A 17492-nucleotide genomic window follows, 5' to 3' on the forward strand; every position below is an offset into this window, starting at 1 on the left:
GGAAGGGCGGTGCGTGCCCGGTTTTGTCTATAAACGGGCAAATTGTTTTCCGTTTTCGATTGTCGATCGAGTTCTCAATTTATTCGCCCCTTTTGCTGCGATCTGCTACCCTCCTGGTTGCCTCAGATGATAGAGCGACCGCCTCGAATCGCGTTTGTTCCGAGTTCCAATCCCGGACCGGGACGAATTCGTCTGCGAAGGGTCCTTTTTGCGTATCCCGCATGTGTTTCTTTTGTAACTTTACGCTACATTCGGGTGGATTAGTTTCCCTTTCAGGATACTTCCTCCACGTTGCGGGATTCTGCAGAACTGATTTGCCATAAAGAGTGTCTATGGTGACTATGACCTTCGCTTCAAGAAATCATGGTTTCGCAGCAATAACATCAAATTAAGGCAAGAATTTGAAATATTGTCGCGTTAGAACGCTCTATAGAGGGCACGCAAAATGTACCAGCTTACAATCACAATTTCCTGTGGCTTGTTAAGGGCCCTTTAGGGTGCAGGCATCCCGCCCGCCATCTTGCGCGTAGTTCTGATTCTCCCTCCACGCACTGTCACTGAGCCATGTTTAGAATAATGATACAGGTAGGCAAGGTACAACTTCCAGAAGTTCTTTGAAGCATCAACCGGCCTACAGACGAGGTAAGCTAGATACATTTACAGCATTGGTAGGAAAGAAAGCAGGAAAGAAATTGATTCGACCGGATTTGTTGCAGTCATAGGCAGCGGTGCAAGGCAAACAGAGGCGTTTTCAGAAAGAAAAAAATAATATTGAGGAGACACATACAAATCTGCTAGATTTTAAAAAAGGCATGTTTAGCCCATTTGAATTAGTCTTGGCAGATAGGCGACTATTCGTCACCAAGCCATTTTAAAGGACATGCAAAAAAATAATAATAAAAAAGGAAACAAATCTTCTCTTTCAAGTAGCAGCGCGATGTGGTCTTTCCCTGTTACGCCAGGTTAGCTGCTGTAATTGACAAAAAAGTCCCCACCCCTCCTTCCCCTTCTTTTCAGAACGACCGGTGCCTAGCACCATTGCCATCTTGCTGCTGCGTGAAGTGGCCTTCGCACTGCTGATACTTTCAGCAGTGGCTCGGCCTAACCATTCTCTCTGTAAACTGTTCAGTGCCGCTGGTTCGTCGCTGCCGCTTTTGAGTCGACCGTCGTGTGACTGCGGGCCACTGCCTCTTCAAAATTCGTCTCGGTCTAATATGGCCCGCCGACTGCAGTGCTTACTATTTTGCCGGAATACAACTTCGTGCATGGAGGGTGATATAGACCGTTTTTTCGTAGGCGCCGCCGTATTGTGAACGCAGTGGCGCCGCCTATGAGCAGCGCCATACTGGCTTGGGTGAAAGCGGTTTTTGGCATGGCAGGTATACGCTAGGCGGTAGGTTCTGGCGTTTGTTTTCGCGGTCGTGCGGTCTGTTTAGAATGACGCGCGTTTTCTACGTGGTAAACGGTTCTGTGAGACGTGCTGAAGTGGTTTAAGGCGTCATGGCCGGAATTTCTGCTGGCGTTGAGGTAGACGGAACACGCAGCGCGATGTGTGCGCGCATATTTGAGCCTACAATCAGCCTCGGAGATCGATCGTATATTTCTGAATGTTCCAATCACTAATGTGACCTTATTGCAGTATTATCCTCTATTCCTAAGCTGTGGTTTAGGAGTCATGAAACATACGCGACAATCGTAACAGCGTGGGTACCGTTCTGCTACAATAGGAGTTGTGCTGTTATACTTTGAGAAGCGTTCAAACTGTTCGCTGCAGGTTACATTGCGTGACTACTTGGTACGATGGATGAGGTTTCCGCCCCTGAATAAAATAGTTTTGGCAAGTAATAGCAGCATACCTTGCAGTCTGAATTAAGCTTGTCCAGCAAAGGGACTGTTTACGAACTGCGCGAGCGTCCTAAGCAGTGGTAGGTGCTGGATTACATATATATTTGTTCTATATACCGCATGGTCCCAGCATACGGCATCAGCGGTTACATAGTTATAAACGTGACTATGCGAGGTCCAACTGTGGCGTTAGCCCATTTTATCTTGCTTTTTCAAGAAAGTGGATGACAACCGAAATTTTTTTTTCGGTTGTGTTCGTTCCGTTTTCTACGACGCACTCACACGTATAATGGAAATTTTGTTCTCCGAAGTAGGCATCGCATTCTTTTTATGCGATCCCTCTCATATATTATGGCTTTATGCAGGCCAAAAAGGCAATGCCGAAGCGCACAGCTTACATATGTACTGTGCTGGTTCACCAACCTGCAGTGATCGCTGTGTTGAGCAGCGCCATCGGCCTTATGCAGGAAGGCTAGCGTAGACATATGGTAATTTGAAGCCTGCTAGACTTGAAATGCGCGAGAACGATGCCTGTGCATCACAAATATTTGATTGCGCCTGCTGCTTAGATGTTTCGTGGTTGCCTAGCTAGGTTGGCCGTGCACGAGCATGCGCTTTTATGCTTTATGAATTTTACTCCCTACGCCAAGCGATCAGATAGTGATCAAATTTACCATTTCATGCTGCTAATACAGAGACACCGGTTTTCTTTGTTGAATTAAAACCGATATGAGCAAAATAGTTCACAACGCATACACACACCGCGATTGATAATGTGCGTACACCGCGGCTGATAAAGCACGCCACATTTTTGCGCCCCCAAGAGATATTTCCGCCTACTGTAGTTACCGATCCACCGAAAGGCTTCCCTGACGACCTGATATGAACGTACATGGCGTAAATTTCACAAAGAAAGACCTAAAACATCTCGAAATCGTTCCGCAGCACGCGACAACAATACTTTTAAGCAGCGCCGCGGCGGATCGCCCAAGCCAGAGAGGAGGAAATGCTCTCCGCGCGCCCTATCCTCCTTGCCCGACGAAACGGTCTATAGATTGACACTAAGAGAGAAGGAACCTTGAGTGATGTTCACCATCAACTACGTTTTTGGGGTTTCCTTCTTTCGATTACTTGTTTAGATTTTTGGAATGTACGGGCCTGCTGAACGATGGATTGATTGGCAATGCTTGATATTTAGGATCGGTATGGATTTTATAGCTTTGTGCCTGTAATAATGGATTGTATTTATTTATATAAATAGATAGATATGTAGATAAAGCAAGAGGAAATGAAATAAATTACTGCTTACCAATGTCTCTGCCTAGCGCAGTCTGCTGACACCTAAAGAACGGTCAGCAGGGGAGGAGGAGAAGAGGCCGGGCTTAAAGGACAGAAATAGAGGAGCCGAGGGGATAGTTCCCTTAATGAATACAGTTTGCTCGATGGTCATGATTTATGCATCTTATTGCCGCAACGGCGAGATATGACCAAAGAGCGCCAAGCAAATGCTAATAAATGGATTTGAATTATCTAGGGTAGAACGTGGCAAATGGCGAGGTCGTGCATCACAATTGTGAATGGTAGAACTTGGCTCTGAGAGGCCTAAAAATATTTCCTTTTAAGGTGCGAGAAATACACAGGTAATATAATAATGACAATGATTTGTGGTGTATCCTATGAATACAAAAGTTCTATTACCAAAGAATGATGTACTAAACGTGGGAATAGCAGTAGCACTCGTACCTCACCACTAAGCCCTTGAACATAAGGGCTGGGAGGCACGTGCTTAACAATATTGTTATCCCGGCAGCCTTCTCTACGAATGCACTGCGCATACCATGGTTTGATAACGTGCAATGTGCCAACATCTCTTAAAACGTTGAAACTAGCTTATACTGTCAAATGTTGGTTCAACGCCGAAAAACATTGCCGGCTGGAGGGGACTGTGTAGTCTGCATGCCGCGGAAAAGTGCTTTTTTCTTTGAGCTTCTATTTCACGACAATCTAAAAAGAAAGGAAGGACCGTTAATGTATCGTCATATTTAATGCATACAGTAGGATCATCATAGGTCAATGGGTGTCAGTGAGTGTCATACATGTGGCCTATCCTAAGAGGGCAGAGAATAACCTCAGTTTATTGTATTTTGGTTGATGGTGGTAAATTTCTTACGTTTGCTGAATAACGTGACGTTTATGAAACGTTTCGCTGCCCCACGTGCGTTGCCAATGGCCACTTAGTGCCCGCGATTTGATGTACAGAGAAAATCGCTGACAGACATCTTGTCAAAATTAATCGTTGAGTCATTAACTGAAAAGATTCTAATGGGACCTTCTGCTGATTCTCGTCATCAGGCTGATAACCTTAAGGCTCTCAACAAATTTTTGTATGAGAGCAGACTGGACAAAAGACTTTGAAGAGTCATTGAACGTGGAAGATTTTCACCACCATCTTTATCCTCATAATCAAAGTCTCTATTCTTTCTGTCTGCACCCTTTCCCGTTCTTCGAATGGCCAGAACATTGATTCAGGCTGACCTCTGAGCTTTGATATCATAATAAATATCTCTTTCTCTCTCTCTTGATTTATATATATATATATATATATATATATATATATATATATATATATATATATATATACGTACGAAAGATTTTATGCAAGAAACACTTGTTGTTGTCACTAATGCGGTTATATGGTCGGCAAGTACATTGATATTGCCGTCATGCCTCTGTGGCCAGGTAGCCAGCATATTATACGTTGATGAGATGCATACAAAGCGCAGAGGACTGTATGAAGTTCAGTAAAGGCAGGGCTTTTGTTATTTTGCAGCGAAAAAATGGCTTGGGCGATGCTTAATGAATCTGTAAATAATATTGCCTTTTGTAGTTTTATTTCCTTGAAGTAACTTGCAGCCAACAATCGTGTGTAAGCTTCCGCCGTAAGTATGCTTGTTTCCGGGTGCAAACAGCCGGATTCCAAGAAGGATGGCACGACGGCAGCGTGAGAAATGCTGGCGTGTGTCTCTGAAGCTTCACTGTAAACTTCAGTGCACGAGTACTCTTACTGAAGTACTAGGAAGTGCGATTTGTATGTCTGTTTCCTAGGCGTTTTCTGTGTGGTTGGAGCCATGAGAGAGTTTTCAAGAACTGCCATTGCTTCGATGAGGTTCATTGCACGCAGTGGAAAGGGTTCTGTCACCGTTGCACGATTAGGCAAAAGTGTAGCACAAGTCATATCGTTTCCTGTTTGGATTCAGGGATGTGGACAAGTTTAATGTGTTTTCAGACAATACAGGAACTGGACAACGATCTTTGCAGGTGCAGCGACCACTCATCCTATTGTACACGGAGACTTTGCACCAAGCTAATTCTGAAAGCTCCTGTGGACATTCGTATGCCTAAATGATGAACAGGATCAAGCATGTGTGAGGCACCCGGTGTAGCAGACTGATACACCACCGCTCCGCAGTCTAAACTCGATCGTATAAGACTTTTATAGGGATTTATTGCGCATCTTCTGTCACTACCCCAACCTATGTGCAATTTTGAGTATGTTCATAGCGTTCACGCACTTCGAATTGACATATTTTAGGTGGAGGATGAAGCATAGCTTTGGAACAAGTATTACGCCCAAGAAGTTATGTTCTTTGTTCACGGGAATGTGCTGTCCTTGTAGTTCCGTAGTAAGATTAGGGAGCAGTCCTCTCTTTTCTGAAAAAAACAATTATAGGTTCTTTTACATGGATTGTAGTTGAACCCATTTTCCTCTGCCCATTCGGATACTTTCTTCAGCCCAAGGTGAACTTGCCTCTCGCAGACTTCAAGGCTGCAGGATTTAAGACCTATCTGCAAGTCACTACGTACCAAACTACCTGGCACCGCGCTTCATGTGTGGCGGCAGCGGTCGGTTACTAGTGTTGACGTCACGAGGCGCCCGGCCAATCACAGGCGGAAACGAGACGCGCGAGCTGGGCGTGTCCGCTGCTGCACTTTTCGTCGAAATAAAATATGTTTGCGCTTTCTTTCGCCCAATTTCGATACGATATTCGAATTCGGAGGGTTGAAAACCATTATGTACAGATGTTCACTCATTTTTTCTGGAAGACCTTTCAGGTTTCCTTCAAGGTTTCTTGCTCTACGTTGGATTAGCCATGCACCAGCTCGCCAAACTAAGTACTCTGCCAAGCACATCGCGGATGACCACGCGGTTAGAAAGCGCTTGAAAATGCTTGCTTGCTGCAGCTACATAGTTTCTTTCGTCGATGGTTGAAAAACGCTTCTTCTCTATCGCATTTCGCTTTTCACTGTGCCACATAGCGAGGAAAATATGTTTGCTAAAACTAATAAGTTGTTTACCACGCAAGGCTGTTTTTCAAGGAAAAGGTCGCGTCGACAGAATAGTATGTCTCTGCTTCGTACGCGGCCTCCCTTCACAACCACGGAAGAAAGGGAGCGTAATGGCCTTCGGAGAATTACTAAAAAAATTTCATTCGTCACATTGCATCCCCATCCGACATCTGAACACAAAGAAGTAATGTCTTGTTGCTATTCAACAGCCCTTACCAACACCCAAGTCTCAGAGAGTAGAGGGGTGGGCAGTTCAGGTCTGGATATGGTCAAGGGGCAGCTAAGTTGAATGAGGACAATGCTTCATTCTGCTAGTATGTGGTCGAAAATATTTTCAAGGAAAAGGTCGCGTCGACAGAATAGTATGTCTCTGCTTCGTACGCGGTCTCCTTTCACAACCACGGCAGAACGGGAACGTAATGGCCTTCGGAGAATTACTAAAAAAAATTCCATTCGTCACAGTGCATCCCCAGCCGACATCTGAACACAAAGAAGTAATGTAGTGTTGCTATTCAACAGCCCTTACCACCAGCCAAGTCTCGGAGAGTAGAGGGGTGGGCAGTTCAGGTCTGGATATGGTCAAGGGGCAGCTAAGTTGAATGAGGACAATGCTTCATTCTGCTAGTATGTGGTCGAAAATATTTTCATCCCAATATACCCTTTCCGCCCCTGTGCAAGGACTATACCAGCGGCAAAACTAATTAGCAATGACTTTACTCTCCCTTCTTACATATGTGTTAAACAGCTTGAATGGCGAAACTTTCCCAGTTCACACGGTTGAACACTTCTGTAAAAGCGGATAAAATGTAATTGCCATATAAGCAAATAAATGACGCAGATAAGCTTTGAACAGCATGTGCCCGTCATCGTAGCAATCGAGCGAGTTTGTGCGGTAGGGGAAGGTACGTTCGGACCACGGTGACGCTTTTGGATCCTCCGTCCCAGGGCAGGGTAGCAAACCGGAAACTCGCCTCCGGTTAACCCACCTGCTTTTATGCTTCCTCTCTCTCTCTCTCTTGGAGCGATATATATATTGTACAAAACATGGCCCCTATTGCAAACGCTTTTCCGGGCTCTGCAATCGCTTCCGGCGCGTGCAGTCAACGAAAACATGGCCTTCGAGATCGGCTTCCGTTGTCCAGAGAGAGCCCTCGGTTGGGCGAGGATTTGCACGCCACTTTTTCTTAATGGGTTTGGTAAAAAAATGGTTCCCGGAAAAGATTTCGGGCAAAAAAAAAATGCCCCCGGAAAGTATTTCCACGGAAAACATATTTTAAACGGAATGTCCCCCGAAAAGTTGTCCCCATTTCCGATGTAGGAAGAAACACCGCCAGACAGTTGCCCTGAAATGTTGCTGTAACCTTCAATCCCTCGTTTTTTATTTCTCATTGCAAAAAAAAGTATTGCGAGAATTCCAGCGAATATTGCACTTTGCAGAAAGCAAATGTGAAAGAAGTGTATCTATATATTATTTCAGCTGCGCAAAAGCCGAGGACAAGCCGAGAACATTGGATTGGATTGAATAACTTTAATGAGAGGTCCTGCGAGCTACGGGACGCAAGGTCCCATAGAGCGGGCTACTCCCACGTTGGGACCGCGAGTTGTAACTCCCTGGCCGCATCGTGGGCTCGCTGGACGGCCCAGAGCTGCTCCGCCAGGTCCGAGAACATAGGCGTGGCGCAATAATGACAAACCGACTTGCCCAACCTTGGAACATATCTATATATGTTTCATGTCGGATACAATAACAGATACATAGCGTATGTCACATACAATGTCATCTAGCTATCACGCAACAGACACATGCGGGCTGCCCATAAACAAAAATAAGGTGGCCGTAAAGGAGTGGCTCAAGACAAGTGCGTCTCTAGCTAGTTCGTCCCTTCAACCAAGACACGGAAAGTAGTGCTTTATGGTGTGCTTTTACTTCACATGACCTGCACTCCGTGACTGTGATGTCCCCTGGTACTGCAAGATATTTAATGCTTACATTTATTCTCGAAGCCACGAAAGCGTCCATTGATAGGCACATGTCTTGCCCGATGTGAGATGCATGTTAGACAACCCAAGGTGGCGGAAAATTATCTGGAGCCCTCCATCGCGGCGCCCCTTATGGCCCGAGTCGCTTTGGGACGTTAAACCCCCAAAGCCTAAGCTAAGTGTACCATGAGGAGTGCAGTTCTTTGTCAAGTGAGTTCGCACAGAATTCGTTCTTTAGGTTGGTCGCTCACTCGGGGACTTTTTTTTTCCTGGATAGCGATTACTGGGGTGATGTATGTGGCGGCGACGCATCTTCCGGGGACGCATCTTCCGGGGACGCATTTTCCTACACCCGTTCTTAAGTGATTCGCTTTGAAGACGCTCTCAGTTTTCCGAGATTTCGCGTAACTGTAGCAGCGGACGCCATTCTTGCATTGTGGCCCAGCAGGCTGTCCTGGCATAGTGCGAGGAACGTTGTTCGTACGAGGGACGTTCCGAAAATCATTTATTTTCAACCGGAAACTTCTTTGGAAAAAGAAATACACCGTGGCATCAAGAACTATACCCTTTACACTACTTTTCCAAATAAGCATCCCCGATGCATTAAAACATTTCTCGTAGTTTGCAATCAGTTTAAGGTAACTTCTCTGGTAAAAAGTGTCTTGCGATGGAAGGAATTGTCGCACGGACTGCTCCAACTGAGCATTGTTTTGGGAGTGACGTCCCCAGACTGCGGCTTTCCATGCAAGCAACAGGTGCCCATTCTTATCGGGTAACAGCACGCACTTCCATTGGCGACCATGCTGTCAACGCACGTCCATCCGCCATCGTGATTTGTACTCGAATAACCTCGGGCACGCAGGTCTGGTGCTACCACGGCTAGTTCAGCTGGTATACTCCCCAGGTAAACGCTAATTGCGTCACGACCGCCCTGGTTCTTGGCAGGACAATCTCTGAGAGAAAAAAGAACAAAGAAAAATGAAGCCTTCTTTTAAGGCAACGGTTTTGTTGATGTGCGATTGGGAAACGCCATCCCGCTCGTCGTCTGCTATGCGCTCGACGAACACACGGCTTTCACTGCAGGTGCCAACGGAAACCAACACAGCTTGCTATATTTTTTTAGAGTATTTTCCTCTTTCAGATTTTGTTTTCAACACCCTTCGGTTTCTAATATTATTTTTTTACTCACAACATATGTGCAACGCATCGGTGTGAAAACATATCTTTTTCTATTCAAGTTAAGCGGGCCAGTATGCCATGCCACGCGACAGTTCTTTTTTTTCGGCAAAGCAGAAATAGGCAGTAAAATGTGGTTTACTCACTGTTTTCGTTAGAGACTTTTAGCGTGTCCGTTATTTCGGCAAACTGGGGCGGTTTGGGCGGATTACCGGATGGTCGGGGACGTAAACGTGAGCGGCCGAGCGGTGAAGCCACCTGGTGGTGTAGAGCTCAACCAGACAAACAATGAGCTAAAATTGCAGTAACCTCCTTTATTCTGCTTCGCTGCTGGTGCAAATTTCGGCAGTGGCGTAAGTGTGTTCACAATTACGCCGCTATCGGAAAATTACACCCCAGCTAAGAAGAATATAGTAAATGGCTCTGCGTTTAGGTGGTTGAGCTTTGCGCCACCAGCTGGCGCCACCAATCTGGCCGCTCACGTTTACGCCCACGACCATCCGGTAATTCGCCCAAACCGCCCCAGCTTGCCGGAATAGCGGACACGCTAAAAGTCTCTATTAGCAACTTGTCGCACAGCAAGGCCTTCGATACACAATACAGTAATGTAGAGCTGAATATCTCATTAGCCAGCACAAATAAACGCATTCTGTACTGCGATCAGACATAGCTAAGACAGCTTCCTACAATTTATCATAGACACAAAACTACTACAGAGACCATGTTTATTTGCTGTGCCCACACAACTCTGCCAAAGTACTTTCGGTCGCAACAGTAATTTGTGAATAATAATAAGATTATCAAAAGCAGCAAATCCACATTTTTCGCATATCAGTAAAAAATTGCTTTTTTTTCATACAACGGGTATACTTGATATATAGCCAAAACAGCATGCTATAGGTAGTCAATTTACTGCATAGCTCTCTTTGTGCTAATGTGCCAATAAATATCCGGTGAATTATATTGAAGGTGTGTCTAATTTCTTTTTCATTTGTGAGTTTGTTCCGCAATAAAACGTGTAGGACCACTAGAGCTTTACTCAGATCTCTAACAGCGCGAACAAGGTACCAATACGAAATTCCTCGCAAGCATGTTGCAGATGTTTCTTAAAATTTGGAATGATTCTGTTGTCTCTCAGTCCAGTGGACACACCGCAAAAGTGCGCTACCACACCGACGTGCTCCGGAAAACATTTCTCCATGTCATTCCATTCCTCTTGCGATAATGGAGCGTCGCCAGGCATTGTACGAGTTCGTAGAACTATGAGCCCACATAATACGTAAACTTCTCTATAGTGCTTCCCTCGTGGTAATCATTCGGCAGCTCTAACTTCGCTGTCTTACGATACATTTTCGTTTCACCTCTAAGTCGGTTGATGACCCCTGCGGTGTCTGGTGAGCATATTTTCCGCTTCTGGCCTCGCTGCCACACTGTAGCGCATGTAAAGACAGATGCATCATCAGGACATCCTGTCAGGCTAGTTGACAAATTTTCGCCGACGTTGCACGTTCTGTCAAGGAACATTACACACATGCACACAGGACAGGCGGAGCGCCCTGTCCTGTGTGCTCGAGAGTCATATTCTACTGCAAAGAGAATTCCATTGGCAACACATGTGTTATATGACGTTGCTTCACGTTTACGGAAACACGACGTGAAAAGGACGTTCATTATCAAATTTCTAAAAATAACGGAACTGGTTTTGTTAAATTTATAGTTATTTTAATCTATGCATGTTAGTTCTGATAACATTTGGCTGCAGGATTTCAAGTAGAAATCCGCCCCTCAAATTTAATAAGCAAAGTTCTAAGTTTCAAGGAATGTTCCAAGGAACAGGCTGGCGTCAGGTAGGAATACTCTACAATGGATCATATCCATGCCATTAATCAGGTTACCGAGAAATCCGCAGAGTACAATAAGCCTCTCCATATGACTTTCATGGATTACGAAAAAGCATTTGATTCAGTAGAGATACCAGCGGTGATAGATGCATTGCGTAATGAAGGAGCACAGACCGCTTACGTAAATACCCTGGAAAATATCTAGAGATTCCACAGCCACCTTAATTCTACACAAGTAGGAAGATACCTATAAAGAAAGCAGTCAGACAAGGGGACACAATCTCTCCAATGCTGTTCACTGCGTGCTTAGAAGTATTCAAGCTATTAAACTGGGAAGGCTTAGGAGTAAAGATCGACGGCGAATACCTCAACAACCTTCGGTTTGCCCATGACATTGTTCTATTCAGCAACGCTGCGGACGAGTTACAACAAATGATTGAGGACCTTAACAGGAAGAGCGTAAGAGTAGGGTTGAAGATTAACTTTCGGAAGGCAAAGATAATAATAAATAACCGGACAGGGATCAAGAGTTCAAAATCGCAAGTCAGCCTCCTGAAGGAGTACGGTTACCAAGGTCAACTAATCACAGGGAACCCTGACCATCAGAAGGAAATTTACAGAAGAATAAAAATGGGTTGAATGGGTGACCGTTATCATTGAAAAGGAAAGTATACAATCATTGCATTTTACCGGTGCTGACATATGGGGCAGAGACTTGGAGACTGACAAAGAAGCTTGAGAACAAGTTAAGGACCGCACAAAGAACGATGGAACGAAGAATGCTAGGCATAACCTTGAGAGAGAGAAAGAGAAAGGTTTAGATCAGAGAGCAAATGGTTATAGCCGATATTCTAATTGACATTAGGAGAAAAAATGGCACTGAGCAGGCCATTTAGTGCGCCGGTTAAATTATTGTTGGATCATCAGGGTTACAGAATGGGTACCAAGCGCAGTAGAGGATGGCAGAAAACTATAGGTGGTGCGGAAGAAATTAGAGGATTTGCGGGTGCTAGTTGGAACTGGTTGGTGCAGGACAGGGGTAATTGGAGATCGTAGGTAGAGACCTTCGTCCTGCAGTGGACATAAAAATAGTATGATGATGATGATTATGATGATGATGCTGATGATGTTCCAAGTTTCAGTGCTGCTATATATTCATGTAACATATTAAGCATTGCTGGTTTCTCAATAGTTCATTGAGAATACTAGGCATCAGCTTTTAGAGCTAGTTTTCTTGATCGATTCAAGTTTTGATCCATCTTGTCAAGGATTAGGTAATAAGTGTCCTATTTATTTTGGCTTGATTTCTCTGCAACATACCGATAAGAGCAAAGCTAACCATACTTTAAAGCTGCTGGGCAACTGAACATTTATATGTTTTATCCGTAAGAATTTGTGCTATAAAGCGGCACACAAAGCTTAGGCTAAAGGGGGCAGTGAGAGGCAAGAACTGGCTTTGCCGTGTCGTATGCTGTAGCGCCGAGCGAGAATGTGGCACTGAAAGAAACACCACAGGTGCTAGCGTAAGAAATTGAGGCGCTGAAAAAGAAAGTGCAGGAAAGCGCCGTGAAAATCATTGCACAAGATCAGTATTCTAGAAATAAAAATATTGAAGTGAAAGGAATTCCGCAGGAGAGGTCCGAGAGCCTCGTAAGCATACTTGGAAAAGTTGGCGACGTTCTCGAGGAGACCATAAAACAAGAGGACATTGAAGTGTCCCACCTAATTCCAGCGCGCAATACCGACTCTGATCCCAACATAGTGGTGGTTTTCCAGAGCAGGGCTAAACGCGATGTAGTCCTTAATAAAGCCAGGAATCACAGGCTCACTACGAATGATATCGGGTTTTCTGATAACCAGTCTGTTTACATAAATGAGCACCTCTGCCCTCAGCTCAAGAAGCTGCTAGGCATGACCATTGCTAAGAAAAAAGAAGTAAACTGGTGTTTCGCATGGGCTAGGAACGGAAAGATTTTCGCACGTCAGACAGGCACATCTCCTGTTCTGCGTATTTCGTCTGAATCAGACTTGGACAAAATGCAACGTGCCACCATTGTTAGCTAAACGCGATTTTGTTATTTGTTCACGCTAATCTTATCTGTTTATAAATGGATACACCTGCTGACATTGTAGTGCCCCACGGCTGCAACTTGAAATTTTTGCACTTGAATGCGCAATCTGCAAAGAACAAGTGCGATGAGTTTTCCATGTTTTTAAGCAAATTTTTTTTTCAATTTAATGTGATAATGGTTGCTGAGACTTGGTACCAGCAACAGAGTGACGTTGTTCACCTACCTGGATATCAATCTTTTTCCTTAAACAGGCCTTCCCGTCGCGGAGGCGGCGTGCTGCAGTTAGTATCGAATGAGTTTTTTTGCACCTTGATCCCTGAGTTTTCTATTATAACGCCTGATTATGAAGTTTTAAGCTTACAGTACAAAAATACGTTTTTGTGGTTGTATATCGCCCACCTGATGGAAAGATCGATAACTTTATTACCTTCTTTGAAAGGATTCTCAGCTTCGTGTGTCTAAACGACATGAGCCTTTTCGTGGGCGGGGATTTCAATGTTAATCTTTTGCAAAGTACTTCGCACTCCCAAGAACTACAACTACTCCTCCACTCTTTTTATTGCAGGAATGCTATTACAGAGCCCACGCGTGTGTGTCATACATCTCAAACACTACTCGATCTATTCATCACTAACTGTTCTGAAGATACCACCAAATCAGGAGTGATTGTAGCTGATATGAGCGATCATTTGCCGATATACATGTTCTGTAGGCTTCATCAGGTTTCAAAACCAGTGCGTCAGTCTCAGTCGTTTGTTTTCCAGGAAATTAATTACAAAACACTAAACACTTTCCGGCAAAAAATTATTAATATTGATTGGACTTCGGTGCTTCTATGTCAGGACGCTGATGATGCATATGATAAACTCATGCGCTCCCTTAAGGAAGCGTATGACAACTCCTTTAAATATATAAGAGTAAAGAAGTCAACTAGAAAACGGAAACCGCGGCTTAATGACGAATGCCTTAGGATGATCCTTGAGAAGGATTCACTGTATCATAAGTTTGTCAGAACAAGAAACCTTGATGATCTTGCAAGCTTTAAGAAATACCGGAACTATGTTACGAAATTTACACGAAATGCAAAAAAGCTGTATTACGAGAACCTATTTCAAGAGGTGAGTAATCGGAGCAGTCTATTATGGCGCGAAATTAAAAATCTTTTCCATTCCGATGTCCACAATAGTGTTGACTTTGAACTTGTAGTTGAAGATAGAACGCTAAGAGGCAAAGAATTAGCAAATATGTTTAATGATTACTTCACAAGTCTGGAAAAAAGTACTCACGACATAGCAGTAACCAAGTATTTGGGCACACGGAACGCACATACAGCTTTCCTTAAACCTACAGATCCATATGAAGTTTATGCAATTTTCATGTCACTAAAAAATAGTAAATCCCGCGATGTGAACGGATTTCAAATAAGACCTATTAGTTTTGTGCTTGATCTCTTGCTCCCAGTACTTACTCATATTTTTAACCTATTGCTGTCAACTGGAATTTTTCCTAGACAAATGCAACACGCGAAAGTTACAGTCCTATTTAAATCCGGTTACAAAAATAAGCTGTCAAATTACAGGCCAGTATCAGTACTGCCTGTCCTATCCAAGGGACTAGAAAAAGTTATTTGTAAAAGAATAAAGTCATTTTGTGATAAACATTCCATCATATCAAATAAACAATTTGGGTTCCGTGTGGGAATGTCAACTGAATTGGCTCTGCTAACCCAAAAAGAGTTCATTTTAAATGGTTTTGAACATAAAGAACTAACGCTAGGAATTTTTGTAGACTACTCTAAAGCATTTGATAGGCTAAATCATCAGACTTTGCTTACTAAACTAGAACATTATGGGTTTCGGGGCCTTTCTCTCAAACTCTTACAATCGTATCTTAATCACAGAAAACAACTAGTTTCGATTTCATCAGAAGATTCACGTCTCCGGGAAATTACACAGGGCATTCCCCAAGGAAGTATACTAGGGCCAGTATTGTTTAATATATATGTTAGCGACATTGTCAACATTTCTAATGACGCTAACTTCATCATTTATGCAGACGACACCAGCCTACTCTTTCAGTCTCGCAATATCAGCGATCTCTCGTTGTTGGAAAATACCACACTAGAACAATTGGCTGAATGGAGCAAGGTTAACGCTCTCAAATTAAATACAACAAAAACAAAAGCTGTTATTTTTGCACCTCCACAAAAACATCTGAGTGAAGACATACTGTTGCAGGTTGGCTCTGAAATAATTGAAGTTGTTCCTAACGTTAAAACTTTGGGTGTTATATTTAATCAAAAACTAACGTGGAATGAACATGTGGAATTTATTGCATCCCGTTTAGCCAAAGCTTGCGGCGTGCTTTGTAGACTCCGTGAGACGATACCATCTAAAGTTAAGCTGATCCTTTATAACGCACTATTCTCATCTCATTTAATGTATTAATTGCCACCTTTTGTGGGGTACCACGTCAAAAGAAAGTATCAATAAATTATTACTACTCCAAAAAAGGCTGTTCGTCATATCGCAAACGCGCCATTCGACGCGCATACATCTGAATTATTTTCAAAGTGTAATATCATTTGTCTAGTAGGTTTATGTAACGTTAATCTTGCCCTAAAATACCAGAGCTACTTTAAGTATAATAACGAAGCGTTCTTGCGGTTGTGCAACCTAATGGAACCAATAGATATATCGTATAACCTTAGGGAAAGAAAGAGATGGAAGCTACCACTCTCCCGTTCTACTTATGGATCAAATCGGCTATCCAGTCGCGTCCCATCCTTATTAAATAAACTTCATGAAAACGGTATACAGATAACTGACAATACTAGGAAAACATTACGAGACTTCCTAATTCAAACTCAGTAATTATTTTTTTAACGTTACTTTGGCTAGGGGAAGTCACTACTTGCCTCCTTTAAATTAGGTAGTTTTTCATTTTGATGGCATTTTCGCAATAGGATGTAACCTGCAAAAAATTTACACATATCTTCATTTGCTATCTATGTTTCTGCATGTCAAGAAAACGTTCTATGATGAATTTTGCAGCAGTTGAAAATAATTATGTATTTCTGTTATATAGTGTATATTCATATATGTTATTTGTACTGTACCATCTTGTATCACTGATTGTACATTTCGCCTCACACGTTTTTCACTTATACATTTGTGCATTGCACACACTAAAGCGTACAAACATTATTCTGTCCCCGTTGTCATGGATAGGGACAAGAACCTTGTCAAGCTGCAAAAAAGCAGCTTTTAGTTCTTGTCCTAGTGTTCATTTTTTGTAAATGAATGAATGCTAAATAAAGATTGATTGATTGATTGAAGTGCAACATTTCACGAACGCGAATTCGATCATTGTCAGCGAAAACTGTTTGGCTCCTTCGTTTAGCCCATAACCGGCCGGGAACATCGCACCCCAAAGACGAGCAAGCGATAACGAGTAAGTGGCGAGCGCGCGGTTTCTTGGAGCACGCGGAGCAAATTTCGCTGCGTAACGTCACAGGGCACCCGGCGCCGTATACCAGACGACGAGGAAAAGACAGCGCTCTCCGTGCTCATGGCCTTTGCGCCGTGCCCTGTCAAGTGGTATCTGTACGAAAATAATGAACTACAGAAGCACAGACTCGAAACCAATATTAACTTGTTTTTCTTACCTTCATCGATCAGGGACCGCTCTTCCACTACAACAGTCGGCGTAGTCCTTTCCTCTCAAGTGTTCCGAGCAGAGGCAGTAGGCGTTATACATCTGCTCCCACTTGAGCTCCGCCAGAACTCCCAATTTAGCGTCATTTCGCCATGTGTCACCATCTGAAGAATTGTCCAAAATACTCCGTGGTCCTGATTAAAGTACACTTAAAAGCGAAACCAAAGTTGAGAATACGAAGAAGCGACTTAAAAAATTCTGCTGTTCTAGGCACAGGTTGAAAAGTGAAGGGATCCCACGTGTACACATAGGTAACTCGAACTACTTGTAATTCATAACGCAAACGGTGACTGTAAGCAATCCATCTTTGTTTACTTATGCCGTGTTCATTACCATTCAAAGGTTGTAATGTAATAAAAAAACTGCTCACACGAATGATCTCCAGCGTAGCCAGTTTGTGCAGCAAGCATTCAAACACCTTCGGCAGGTATTATTTGCAAGTTTTAAGCCCGTGGAAAAAGTGGAGAGCCACCACTAACACACACCGCACCGAAATTGCCATCTGCGCACCAGC

The sequence above is a fragment of the Dermacentor albipictus genome, chromosome 6 (assembly GCF_038994185.2).
Source record: "Dermacentor albipictus isolate Rhodes 1998 colony chromosome 6, USDA_Dalb.pri_finalv2, whole genome shotgun sequence".
Taxonomy (NCBI): Eukaryota; Metazoa; Arthropoda; class Arachnida; order Ixodida; family Ixodidae; genus Dermacentor; species Dermacentor albipictus.